At 46.8% G+C, this 12,500-nt stretch overlaps 1 pseudogene; it reads left to right on the top strand.

The window, feature by feature from the left end:
* The window catches only part of LOC135545404 (phospholipid-transporting ATPase VB-like), a 23,396-nt pseudogene that overhangs the window by 6,568 nt on the left and 4,328 nt on the right, over window positions 1-12,500 (top strand).

Genomic DNA, 12,500 nt, shown 5'->3' with positions numbered 1-12,500 from the left:
GAAGGATAATGGTCATGTCTAGCACTTCTGTCATGTCCAACCCAAGGATAATGGTCATACAGCAGCACCTAATGGTCATCTTATTTGACTATCAGATTCTGTCAGACCTGGGCCCTGACAGTAAATCTCATGTAAGTTTGACCAAAATAATGGAAAATAATGGTCAGTCACCAGGACCACAAATACAAATTCCATCTAATGGTCATGTCTAGACACTGTCCCTAGAGCACACAAAAAACTATACATACCTTGGCCTAAACATCAGCGCCACAGGTTTGACTTCCACAAAGCTGTGAACGATCTGAAGATAATGATGTCAAGTTTGACTATCCAGAAGGGCATTCTATTTGCCATCAAAAGGAACATAAATTTCATGTCTAGTATACCAATTGGTCAGGAGTTTGATTATCCAGAAGGATAAAAATACTATCCAGAATCAGTCATAGAGCCCATTGCCCTTTATGGTTGTGAAGGATCATGTCTAGGTTTGTCCAGAAGGATAATGGTCACCAGTTTGACTATCAAGACATTTAGAAAATGGGACAAAACTATCCAAATTGAGACTCTGCACGCAGAATTCATGCAAAAATATCCTCCGTGTACAACGAAGGATAGATGTCTACATCCAAATAGTGCATGTCAGAGAGAGACTAATTATCAAAATCTCAGAAATAATAAGAGCTGTTAAATTCTATAACCACCTAAAAGGAAGATTCAGAGAGGGAGAGACAGATAGACAAACCTTCCACAGATCACCTGTCTGCTGTTTGCTGATGATCAGAGAGTCCCAAGAAGGGCATTCTATGCCATCAAAAGGAACATAAATTTCAACATAAGCAAGCTGGTCTGGGGCTCTGCACAAACACAAACACACCCTACAGAGACAGCAGTGCACAATTAGAGAGAAATCACCTGAGAAAACAAAAAAGATAATTAGAAGAGTCCCCTTGACAAACACAAACACACCCTGAGAACAGAGCACAATTAACAAAAACAAAAAGATAATTACAGAGAATTAACAAACTAGAATGCTATTTGGCCCTACACAGAGAGTACACAGCGGCAGAATACCTGACCACTGTGACTGACCCAAAATTAAGGAAAGCTTTGACTATGTACAGACTCAGCGAGCATAGCCTTGCTATTGAGAAAGGCCGCCGTAGGCAGACATGGCTCTCAGAGAAGACAGGCTATGTGCTCACTGCCCACAAAATGAGGTGGAAACTGAGCTGCACTTCCTAACCTCCTGCCCAATGTATGACCATATTAGAGAGACATATTTCCCTCAGATTACACAGATCCACAAAGAATTCGAAAACAAATCCAATTTTGAAAAACTCCCATATCTACTGGGTGAAATTCCACAGTGTGCCATCAGAGCAGCAAGATTTGTGACCTGTTGCCACGAGAAAAGGGCAACCAGTGAGGAACAAACACCATTGTAAATACAACCCATATCTATGCTTATTTATTTTATCTTGTGTCCTTTCAAATTTGTACCTTGTAAAAACACTGTATATATATATATAATATGACATTTTCAATGTCTTTATTGTTTTGAAACTTCTGTATGTGTGATGTCTACTGTTAATTTTTATTGTTTACCTTACTTGCTTTGGCAATGTTAACACATGTTTCCCATGCCAATAAAGCCCCTTGAATTGAATTGAATTGAATTGAGACAACCAGTGAAGAACACACACCATTGTAAATACAACCCATATTTATGCTTATTTATTTTATCTTGTGTCCTTTACCATTTGTACATTGTTAAAACGCTGTATATATATATATATAATATGACATTTGTATTGTCTTTATTGTTTTGAAACTTCTGTATGTGTAATGTTTACTGTTCATTTTTATTGTTTATTTCACTTTATATATTCACTGTATATATTATCTACCTCACTTGCTCTGGCAATGTTAACACATGTTTCCCATGCCAATAAAGCCCTTGAATTGAATTGAATTGAATTGAGAGAAAGAGAGACAGAGAGAGAGAGAGAGAGAGAGAGACAGAGACAGAGAGAGAGAGACAGAGAGAGAGAGAGAGACAGAGAGAGAGAGAGAGACAGAGAGACAGAGAGAGAGAGAGAGAGAGAGACAGAGAGAGAGAGACAGAGAGAGACAGAGAGAGACAGAGAGAGAGAGTGAGAGAGATGCACTGTTCTCTATGAGCCACAATAAACCTCTCTCTTCTTGAGAAAGATGCTCCTTGGCCCCGTAATCGTATCAGAACATTTGATTTGATTATTTCACTTTCTCAGACACACAAAGGTTAAATAAGTTCCAGGAATAATTGTATGAGTTATCTTGTTAATAAATAACCATACAGTCTCTGCCATTAAACAAATGTAATAAACAGTTCATTCACGTTGAAAGCCTATTGAAATGACATGATACCAGTTCATTAACGCTGCCACCCCTGGTTCTCAGAAAGGAGGGGGGACTTTGTGGAGCGTCGTTGGAAGGACGTGAGGGTGGGAGCCTTCGTGAAGGTGGTGTCTAACGAGATCCTCCCACCTGACCTGTTGTTTCTCCACACCTCCGACCCAACAGGGTGTGTCACGTTGAGACCGCCCCCCTGGATGGAGAGACCAACCTCAAACAGAGACAGGTCGTCCCAGGACTCTATACACAGGTGAGGATTAATGATGTTAAAGTCCCTGTTTTGAAAATATAAGGCCTCGTTATGAAAGGTCTCACTGTGTCATTATGAAAGGTCTCACCGTGTCGTTATGAAAGGTCTCACTGTGTCATTATGAAAGGTCTCACTCACTGTGTCGTTATGAAAGGTCTCACTGTGTCGTTATGAAAGGTCTCACTGTGTCATTATGAAAGGTCTATGAAAGGTCTCACTGTGTCATTATGAAAGGTCTCACTGTGTCATTATGAAAGGTCTCATCACTGTGTCGTTAAAAAGGTCTCACTGTGTCATTATGAAAGGTCTCACTGTGTCATTATGAAAGGTCTCACTGTGTCATTATGAAAGGTCTCACTGTGTCATTATGAAAGGTCTCACTGTTCATTATGAAAGGTCTCACTGTGTCATTATGAAAGGTCATGTGTCATTATGAAAGGTCTCACTGTGTCATTATGAAAGGTCTCACTGTGTCATTATGAAAGGTCTCACTGTGTCATTATGAAAGGTCTCACTGTGTCATTATGAAAGGTCTCACTGTGTCGTTATGAAAGGTCTCACTGTGTCATTATGAAAGGTCTCACTGTGTCGTTATGAAAGGTCTCACTGTGTCATTATGAAAGGGCTCACTGTGTCATTATGAAAGGTCTCACTGTGTCATTATGAAAGGTCTCACTGTGTCATTATGAAAGGTCTCACTATGTCTCATGTGTCATTATGAAAGGTCTCACTGTGTCGTTATGAAAGGTCTCACTGTATTATGAAAGGTCTCACTGTGTCATTATGAAAGGTCTCACTTGTCGTTATGAAAGGTCTCACTGTGTCATTATGAAAGGTCTCACTGTGTCATTATGAAAGGTCTCACTGTGTCGTTATGAAAGGTCTCACTGTGTCATTATGAAAGGGCTCACTGTGTCATTATGAAAGGTCTCACTGTGTCATTATGAAAGGTCTCACTGTGTCATTATGAAAGGTCTCACTGTGTCATTATGAAAGGTCTCACTGTGTCATTATGAAAGGTCTCACTGTATTATGAAAGGTCTCACTGTGTCATTATGAAAGGTCTCACTGTGTCATTATGAAAGGTCTCACTGTGTCATTATGAAAGGTCTCACTGTGTCATTATGAAAGGTCTCACTGTGTCAAAAGGTCTCACTGTGTCGTTATGAAAGGTCTCACTGTTATGAAAGGTCTCACTGTGTCATTATGAAAGGTCTCACTCACTGTGTCATTATGAAAGGTCTCACTGTGTCGTTATGAAAGGTCTCACTGTGTCGTTATGAAAGGTCTCACTGAGTCATTATGAAAGGTCTCACTGTGTCATGATGCTCTAATGAAAGGTCACTGAGTCACTCACTGTGTCATTTCTCACTGAAATAAGGCCAACATTCTTTGAAATAATGTGTCTTTGTATTCATGAGTTATAATGAAAACTTCTGGAATTACAGGTTTGTTTTAATGGATTCTGGAACCATCGAAACACATTCCATTTCTGGGAAAGTGTCCTTCCTGCCTTCCTCATAAACAGTTTGAATGTGTGTATTTTTATATTTATTTTCATTTTCATATTTTCTTTAATCCGCAACACTTCAACAGCACAGTAGTCGTTGAAAAACCCAACGATAACCTCAATTATTTCAAAGGTTACATGTGAGTAGTAACAACAACAACACTATTATACTGTATCCAAAGAGGCCAACCAAACCAGTCATGTTGTGTATGAATGAAGCCAAGCTAAATGGATGAATACATTACCGTATTTCTCCTGAAGCTCTAAATAAACCAATACTTTACTGTATTTCTCCTGGTGCTCTAAATAAACCATTACTTTACTGTATTTCTCCTGATGCTCTAAATAAATCAATACTTTACTGTATTTCTCCTGGTGCTCTAAATAAACCATTACATTACCGTATTTCTCCTGATGCTCTAAATAAACCAATACTTTACTGTATTTCTCCTGGTGCTCTAAATAAACCATTACTTTACTGTATTTCTCCTGATGCTCTAAATAAACCAATACTTTACTGTATTTCTCCTGATGTGTCACGTCTAGTCAAGGTGGGTGGAATCAGGCGCAGGGAGCAGATAGCGATATAAAGTTTATTCTCCGGTGAACAAAATAAACAACGGTCAACCCAAATACACACAGGGTGAAAATTATCCAACACAGGATAAAGACTAACCGGAGAATAGGAAACACAAAACACCGACAGACAAAAATGAATGACAACATAAACAATCCCGCACAAAACAAGGGCGGGACAACCTACATTAAATACAGACACAAATTTACTAAACAACACACAGGTGAAACCAATTAGACAAAACCAACAGATACACGAAAAAGGGATCGGTAGTGGCTAATAGGACGGTGACGACGACCGCCGAGCACCGCCTGTATGGGCAGGAGAGCCAACTTCGGCGGAAGTCATGACAGTACCCCCCCTGACGCGTGGCTCCCGCAGCGCGCCGCCACCGTCCTCGAGGACGACCCGGAGGACGAGGTGCTGGGCGATCCGGATGGAGGCGGTGGAAATCTCTCAGGAGGGAAGGGTCCAAAATGTCCCTCACCGGAACCCAGCATCTCTCCTCCGGGCCGTACCCCTCCCAGTCCACGAGGTACTGTAGGCCCCCCACCCAGCATCTCTCCTCCGGACCGTCCCAGTCCACGAGGTACTGTAGGCCCCCCACCCAGCATCTCTCCTCCGGACCGTGTCCACGAGGTACTGTAGGCCCCCCACCCGGCGTCTAGAATCCAGAATGCCTCGAACTGTATACGCCGGGGGCCCCTCGATGTCCAGAGGGGGCGGAGGGACCTCAGGCACCTCACCTTCTTGCAGGGGACCAGCCACCACCGGCCTAAGGAGAGACACATGAAACGAGGGGTTAATACGGTAATACCTAGGAAGTTGTAACCTATAACACACCTCGTTTATTCTCCTCAGGACTTTGAATGGCCCCACACACTGCGGCCCCAGCTTCCGACAGGGCAGGCGGAGAAACAGGTTTCGGGTCGAGAGCCAGACCCTGTCCCCCGGTGCAAACACGGGGGTCTCACTGCGGTGCTGGTCAGCGCTCCTCTTCTGCCGTTCTCCCGCTAACCGTAATGAGTCCTGAACGGCTTTCCAGGTGACCTTGGAGCGCTGTACCCATTCCTCCACCGCAGGAGCCTCGGTCTGACTCTGATGCCATGGAGCCAGGACCGGCTGGTAACCTAACACACACTCAAAAGGAGACAAGTTAGTAGAGGAGTGGCGTAAGGAGTTCTGGGCTAGTTCGGCCCATGGAACATACCTTGCCCACTCACCAGGCCGGTCCCGACAATAGGACCGCAGAAACCTGCCCACATCCTGGTTAACGCGCTCCACCTGCCCATTACTCTCGGGGTGAAAACCTGAGGTTAAGCTAACCGAGACCCCCAGTCTCTCCATAAATGCCCTCCACACTCTGGACGTGAATTGGGGACCCCGATCAGAGACGATATCCTCAGGCACCCCATAGTGCCGGAAGACATGGGTAAACAAAGCCTCAGCAGTCTGCAGGGCCATAGGGAGATCGGGCAACGGAATGAGACGACAGGACTTAGAAAACCGATCCACAACGACCAGGATCGTAGTACTTCCCTGTGACGGGGGAAGGTCGGTAAGAAAATCCACCGATAAATGTGTCCACGGCCGTTGTGGAACGGGGAGGGGTCTCACGTCTTTAGCCAATGTGGGCCACCAGTATCTCCCTCTCAGACTCTGCACTGTCCTCTTGATACCAGGATGACCCGAGGAGGGAAGAGTATGAGCCCACCTAATCAGCTTGTCCCGGACCACCCTCGGCACGTACTTGGTCCCAACTGGACAGTTAGGAGGAGCCGGCTCTGACCGTGAGGCCCTCTCTATCTCAGCGTCCACCTCCCATATCACCGGTGCCACGAGACATGACGGTGGAATGATGGGAGTTGGCTCTACTGACCGTTCCTCTGTATCATAGAGGCGAGACAGTGGGTCAGCTTTAGTGTTTTGGGAGCCTGGCCGATATGTGAGGGTAAACTGGAACCTAGTAAAAAACATGGCCCATCTAGCCTGACGTGGATTTAGTCTCTTAGCTGCCCGGATGTACTCGAGATTACGATGGTCAGTCCAGATGAGAAAAGGGTATTTAGCCCCCTCAAGCCAATGTCTCCACACTTTCAGAGCCTTGACTACAGCTAACAACTCCCGGTCCCCCACATCGTAGTTTCGCTCCGCTGGGCTGAGCTTGCTCGAAAAGAAAGCACACGGGCGGAGTTTGGATGGCACGCCCGAGCATTGGGACAGCACGGCTCCAACCCCAGCCTCGGACGCATCCACCTCCATTATGAACGCTAAAGAGGGGTCCGGATGAGCCAACACGGGCGCATTGGTGAACAGCTCCTTCAGACGACTGAAACCTCTGCCCGCCTCTGCTGACCAGCGCAAGCGCACCGGTCCTCCCTTCAGCAGTGAGGTGATGGGAGCAGCCACCTGACCAAAACCCCGGATAAACCTCCGGTAGTAATTGGCAAACCCTAAAAACTGCTGCACTTCTTTCACCGTGGTCGGAGTCGGCCAATTACGCACGGCTGTAACGCGATCATCCTCCATCACCACCCCGGAGGTGGAATTACGATACCCCAGGAAGGAAACGGACTGTTTGAAAAACTCACATTTCTCCGCCTTGCAATACAGGTCATGCTCCAGTAGTCGCCCAAGTACCTTACGCACCAGAGACACATGCTCCGCGCGTGTGGCAGAATAGATCAAGATGTCATCAATGTACACTACCACTCCCTGCACGAGCAGGTCTCGGAGAATCTCATCTACAAAGGATTGAAAAACGGCTGGAGCATTCTTCAACCCGTATGGCATGACGCGGTACTCATAATGACCAGAAGTAGTACTAAATGCGGTTTTCCACTCATCTCCTCCCCGGATACGTACCAGATTATACGCGCTCCTCAGGTCCAGTTTTGTGAAGAAACGCGCCCCGTGAAATGATTCCATTGCCATAGCGATGAGAGGTAGTGGGTAACTAAACCCCACTGTGATGGAATTTAGACCTCTATAATCAATACACGGACGCAGACCTCCTTCCTTCTTCTTCACAAAAAAGAAGCTTGAGGAGACGGGTGATATGGAGGGCTGAATGTACCCCTGTCCCAGCGATTCGGAAACATATGTTTGCATCGCAACTGTCTCCTCCTGGGACAATGGATACACGTGACTCCTAGGAAGTGCAGCGTTTTCCAGAAGGTTTATCGCACAGTCCTCTCGGCGATGAGGTGGTAATTGGGTCGCCCTCCCTTTACTGAAGGTGATAGCCAAATCGGCATATTCAGAGGGAATGCGCACGGTGGAAACTTGGTCTGGACTCTCCACTGTAGTCGCACCAACGGCAACTCCTATACACCTACATGAACACTCCTCTGACCACCCCTTAAGAGCCCCCTGTCGCCAGAAAATCACCGGGTTGTGTTGAGCTAACCAGGGAACCCCCAAAACCACTGGAAACACAGGTGAATCTATAAGGAACAGGCTAATCTGCTCCTTATGATCACCCTGCGTTACCATGTCCAGCAGCACCGTAGCCTCCCTAATTACTCCTGACCCTAATGGTCGGCTATCTAAGGAGTGCACGGGGAAAGGTCAATCTAACGACACCAGGGGAATCCCTAGCCTTAACGCAAGCCCACGATCCATAAAATTCCCAGCTGCGCCTGAATCGACTAGCGCCTTATGCTGTAGAGATGGGGAAAAACCAGGGAAAGAAATCAATACAAACACATGACCGACAGGAAGCTCTGAATGAGTTTGGTGCTTACTGACCTGGGGTGATCGAGCAGTGTTCCGCCTGTCCTCCCGACTCCTAGACGAGTTCCTCCAGCACCGGTCAGACGTGTGCCCTCGTCGACCACAACTGGTGCAGAAGGACACTCCTCCTCCGGTCCCCCTTGAAGCCGTACCTCCTAATTCCATAGGGATAGGAACAGGGGGGCTGGGGATTGGAAACGACAGGACCTGATCCGAACGCCCGCGAGCAGCCAGCAGGTTGTCGAGACGGATAGCCAGATCGATAAGACCATCCAGTGTGAATGTGGTGTCCCGACATGCCAGCTCCCTTCGGACGTCCTCCCTGAGACTACGTCTAAAATGATCAATCAAGGCCCTGTCGTTCCATCCTGCTCCTGCTGCTAAAGTCCTAAACTCAAGGGAAAAATCCTGTATGCTCCTCGTCTCCTGACGCAGGTGGAACAGCCGTTCAACCGCCGCCCGACCCTCGGGTGGATGGTCAAAAACAGCTCGGAATCGGCGGGTGAAACCCTGGCACCCAGCCGCCGATCCGTCAAACTCCCGTGGGAGTGTCAGCCGAAGAGCCCCAGAGCCAGATGTGGTCGCAGAAACAGGAGGTGCTGGAGAAGGGGTTGGTAGAGATGAGGTGGGGAGGCCACTCCTCTCCCATCGATCCATTCTCTCCATCATTTGGTCCATAGCAGAACCAATCTGGTGAAGCACGCTGGTATGATGGAGGACCCTCTCTTCCATCGATGGGAGAGGAGACGCTGCTGCTCCTGCTGATTCCATGGGTGGTGCGGGATTCTGTCACGTCTAGTCAAGGTGGGTGGAATCAGGCGCAGAGAGCAGATAGCGATATAATGTTTATTCTCCGGTGAACAAAATAAACAACGGTCAACCCAAATACACACAGGGTGAAAGGGCATGGCACCCTATTCCCTATGTAGTGCACTACTTTCGACTAGGGCCGTAGGGCATGGCACCCTATTCCCTATGTAGTGCACTACTTTCGACTAGGGCCGTAGGACATGGCACCCTATTCCCTATGTAGTGCACTACTTTCGACTAGGGCCGTAGGGCATGGCACCCTATTCCCTATGTAACTACTTTCAACTAGGGCCGTAGGGCATGGCACCCTATTCCCTATGTAGTGCACTACTTTCGACTAGGGCCGTAGGGCATGGCACCCTATTCCTATGGGTACTTTCGACTAGGGCCGTAGGGCATGGCACCCTATTCCCTATGTAGTGCACTACTTTCGACTAGGGCCGTAGGGCATGGCACCCTATTCCCTATGTAGTGCACTACTTTCGACTAGGGCCGTAGGGCATGGCACCCTATTCCCTATGTAGTGCACTACTTTCGACTAGGGCCGTAGGGCATGGCACCCTATTCCCTATGTAGTGCACTACTTTCGACTAGGGCCGTAGGGCATGGCACCCTATTCCCTATGTAGTGCACTACTTTCGACTAGGGCCGTAGGGCATGGCACCCTATTCCCTATGTGGTGCACTACATTTGGACGCAGTACTTTTGGGTGCCATTTTGGACACGTTCATGGAGAATGTATAGGGGGTAATGAATACCTAATGAGACGTGAGTGTGAAAGAATCTCTCTCTGCAGACAGGAACAGGAAGTTGGGCTTTGGAACTGACAGTCTGCTGCTGAGGGGGTCACGTCCTGGTCTATATCTATTATGTTATCTTCATGTATTGGGTCAGGCCAGGGTGTGACATGGGTTTATTTGTAGTGTGTTTCGTCTTGGGGTTGTGTGAGGGGTGTATAGATTAGTCTATGGCTGCCTGAGGCAGTTCTCAATCAGAGTCAGGTGATTATCGTTGTCTCTGATTGGGAACCATATTTAGGTAGCCTGGGTTTCACTGTGTGTTTGTGGGTGATTGTTCCTGTCTCTGTGTTTGTTGCACCAGTCAGGGCTGTTTCGGTTTTCGACGTTTGTTGTTTTGTATTGTTCGTGTTTTCTTCATCATTAAAGATGTATCTAACGAACCACGCTGCATTTTGGTCCGATCCTTGTTCCACCTCTTCGTCAGAGGAGGAGTTGGAAGAAACCCGTTACAGAGGGGGTGTACCGTCAGAAACACAGACCACGCAGCTGGGTTGGTGGTGTACGCAAGTGAATATGACCTCTGACCTCTGAGCTCTACTGTTACATCTTTACGTTCCTGGTTAAGTTATTACATTTACGAAGTCCGTTAATTACAGCAATAGGAACATTTGAGTCTTTAAATTGGAACACCAGAAAAGACGACGAGCCTCGTTTGAGTAAACACTTACCTGCTTGCGACCACGTAGCGGTTTACTAGCGGCTCGCCGATGGCCAAGTTGGCGCCGCTACAGCGTTTCGCTCATCTCTTGTTTCAGGCCGTGAGACCAAGTCCATGCTAAATAACTACAGACCCAGGTACAAACACAGCAAACTGGAACGCAAGATGAACATGGACGTGCTCTTCTGTGTCATTGTGCTCTTCTGCATGTGCCTTATAGGAGCGCTTGGTAAGTTGAGCCTGCAGTTCACCCCAATTCCAATACCATACAATCATGGTAACACAATATTTGAAGGATACACACCTACATAAAGACCTGATGATAATATATTTGTAAACCATACCAAGCCGTATAGGAGAACTAGGTAAAGTTAACCTGCCCTACATTAATTACCATACAATTACTACATCATATTGTACTAATATACCTTCCCTATCAACATATAGGTCTACATACTGATATAGCCAAGACAACTGCATCTTATAGCAGTGCACTGTATAAATAAGTAAGTCCCAAATGACACCTTATTCCCTACATAGTGCACTACTTTTGACCAGAGCCTCATAGACCCTGGCAAAAAAAAAAGTGGACTAAGTAGGGAATAGGGTGCCATTTGGGACACACATCAGCTCGCAGGGTTAATAACTAGTTAACGAGACACCAGGCCTGATAGGACAGCTCACAAAGCTTCTGCTCTTTTCTGTCCATATTAACACATGGATGGGTGGAAGAGGCAAGGCAGGCCAGGAGCAAGGAGCAAGGAGGGCGTGGTCAAAACAACACATTCACTAGCCAAGGTTAATGTTCTCTTCCAGTGACCTTTATAGGAAGACATTGAACAGTGATCAGGATCAGGTTGTAAGATTCACTTTCTAATCCATTGAACTTTATACACTCACCAACAAACACTTTTTGGTTCCTGTTAGAACTCATTTGGTGTCCATGTAGAACTTCTTTGCGTGAAGGGTTTTACATGGAACTCGAAAGGGTTCTAACCTGGAACCAAAAGGGTTCTACTTGGAACCAAAAAGGTTCTTGACAAGGGTTTTCCTAAGAGTCTAGGAAGTAATGTAAACATTGATCAGGTCCAGCAAGATTAATGTTGTAGTCCATGGACCTTTATAGGAAGACATTTAAACATCAGTCATTGGCCGGCCATCAGTATATAGAGTGAAGAAGAAGAGGGGAAAGGAGGGAGGAAAAAGTGACAGAAACAACCCCTGTTCTGAGGTAGAGGAGTGTGATTAATCCACCTGTCCTTACTGTCCTTTTTCTTTCATACCCTCCTCTCCTTCTGTTCTTACCCTCCTCTCCTCTCCTTCTGTTCTTACCCTCCTCTCCTTACCCTCCTCTCCTCCTGTTCTTACCCTCCTCTCATCTCCTCCTGTTCTTACCCTCCGTTTCTCTCCTCCTGTTCTTACCCTCCTCTCTCTCCTCCTGTTCTTACCCTCCGTTTCTCTCCTCCTGTTCTTACCCTCATCTCCTCCTGTTCTTACCCTCCCCTCCTTCCCTCCTGTTCTTACCCTCCTTTCCTCTCCTCCTTACCCTCCTCTCCTCCTGTTCTTACCCTCCTCTCCTTCCCTCCTGTTCTTACCCTCCTTTCCTCTCCTCCTTACCCTCCTCTCTTCCTGTCCTTACCCTCCTCTCCTCTCATCTCCTCCTGTTCTTACCCTCCTCTCCTCCTGTTTTACCCTCCTCTCCTCTCCTGTTCTTACCCTCCTGTTTTACCCTCCTCTCCTCTCCCCTCCTCTCCTCTCCTCCTGTT

This window comes from Oncorhynchus masou, chromosome 9 (genome assembly GCF_036934945.1).
Source record: "Oncorhynchus masou masou isolate Uvic2021 chromosome 9, UVic_Omas_1.1, whole genome shotgun sequence".
In the NCBI taxonomy this organism is placed as follows: Eukaryota; Metazoa; Chordata; class Actinopteri; order Salmoniformes; family Salmonidae; genus Oncorhynchus; species Oncorhynchus masou.
Note: the sequence above shows the minus strand (reverse complement) of the source record. Positions and strands in the feature narration are given on the sequence as shown.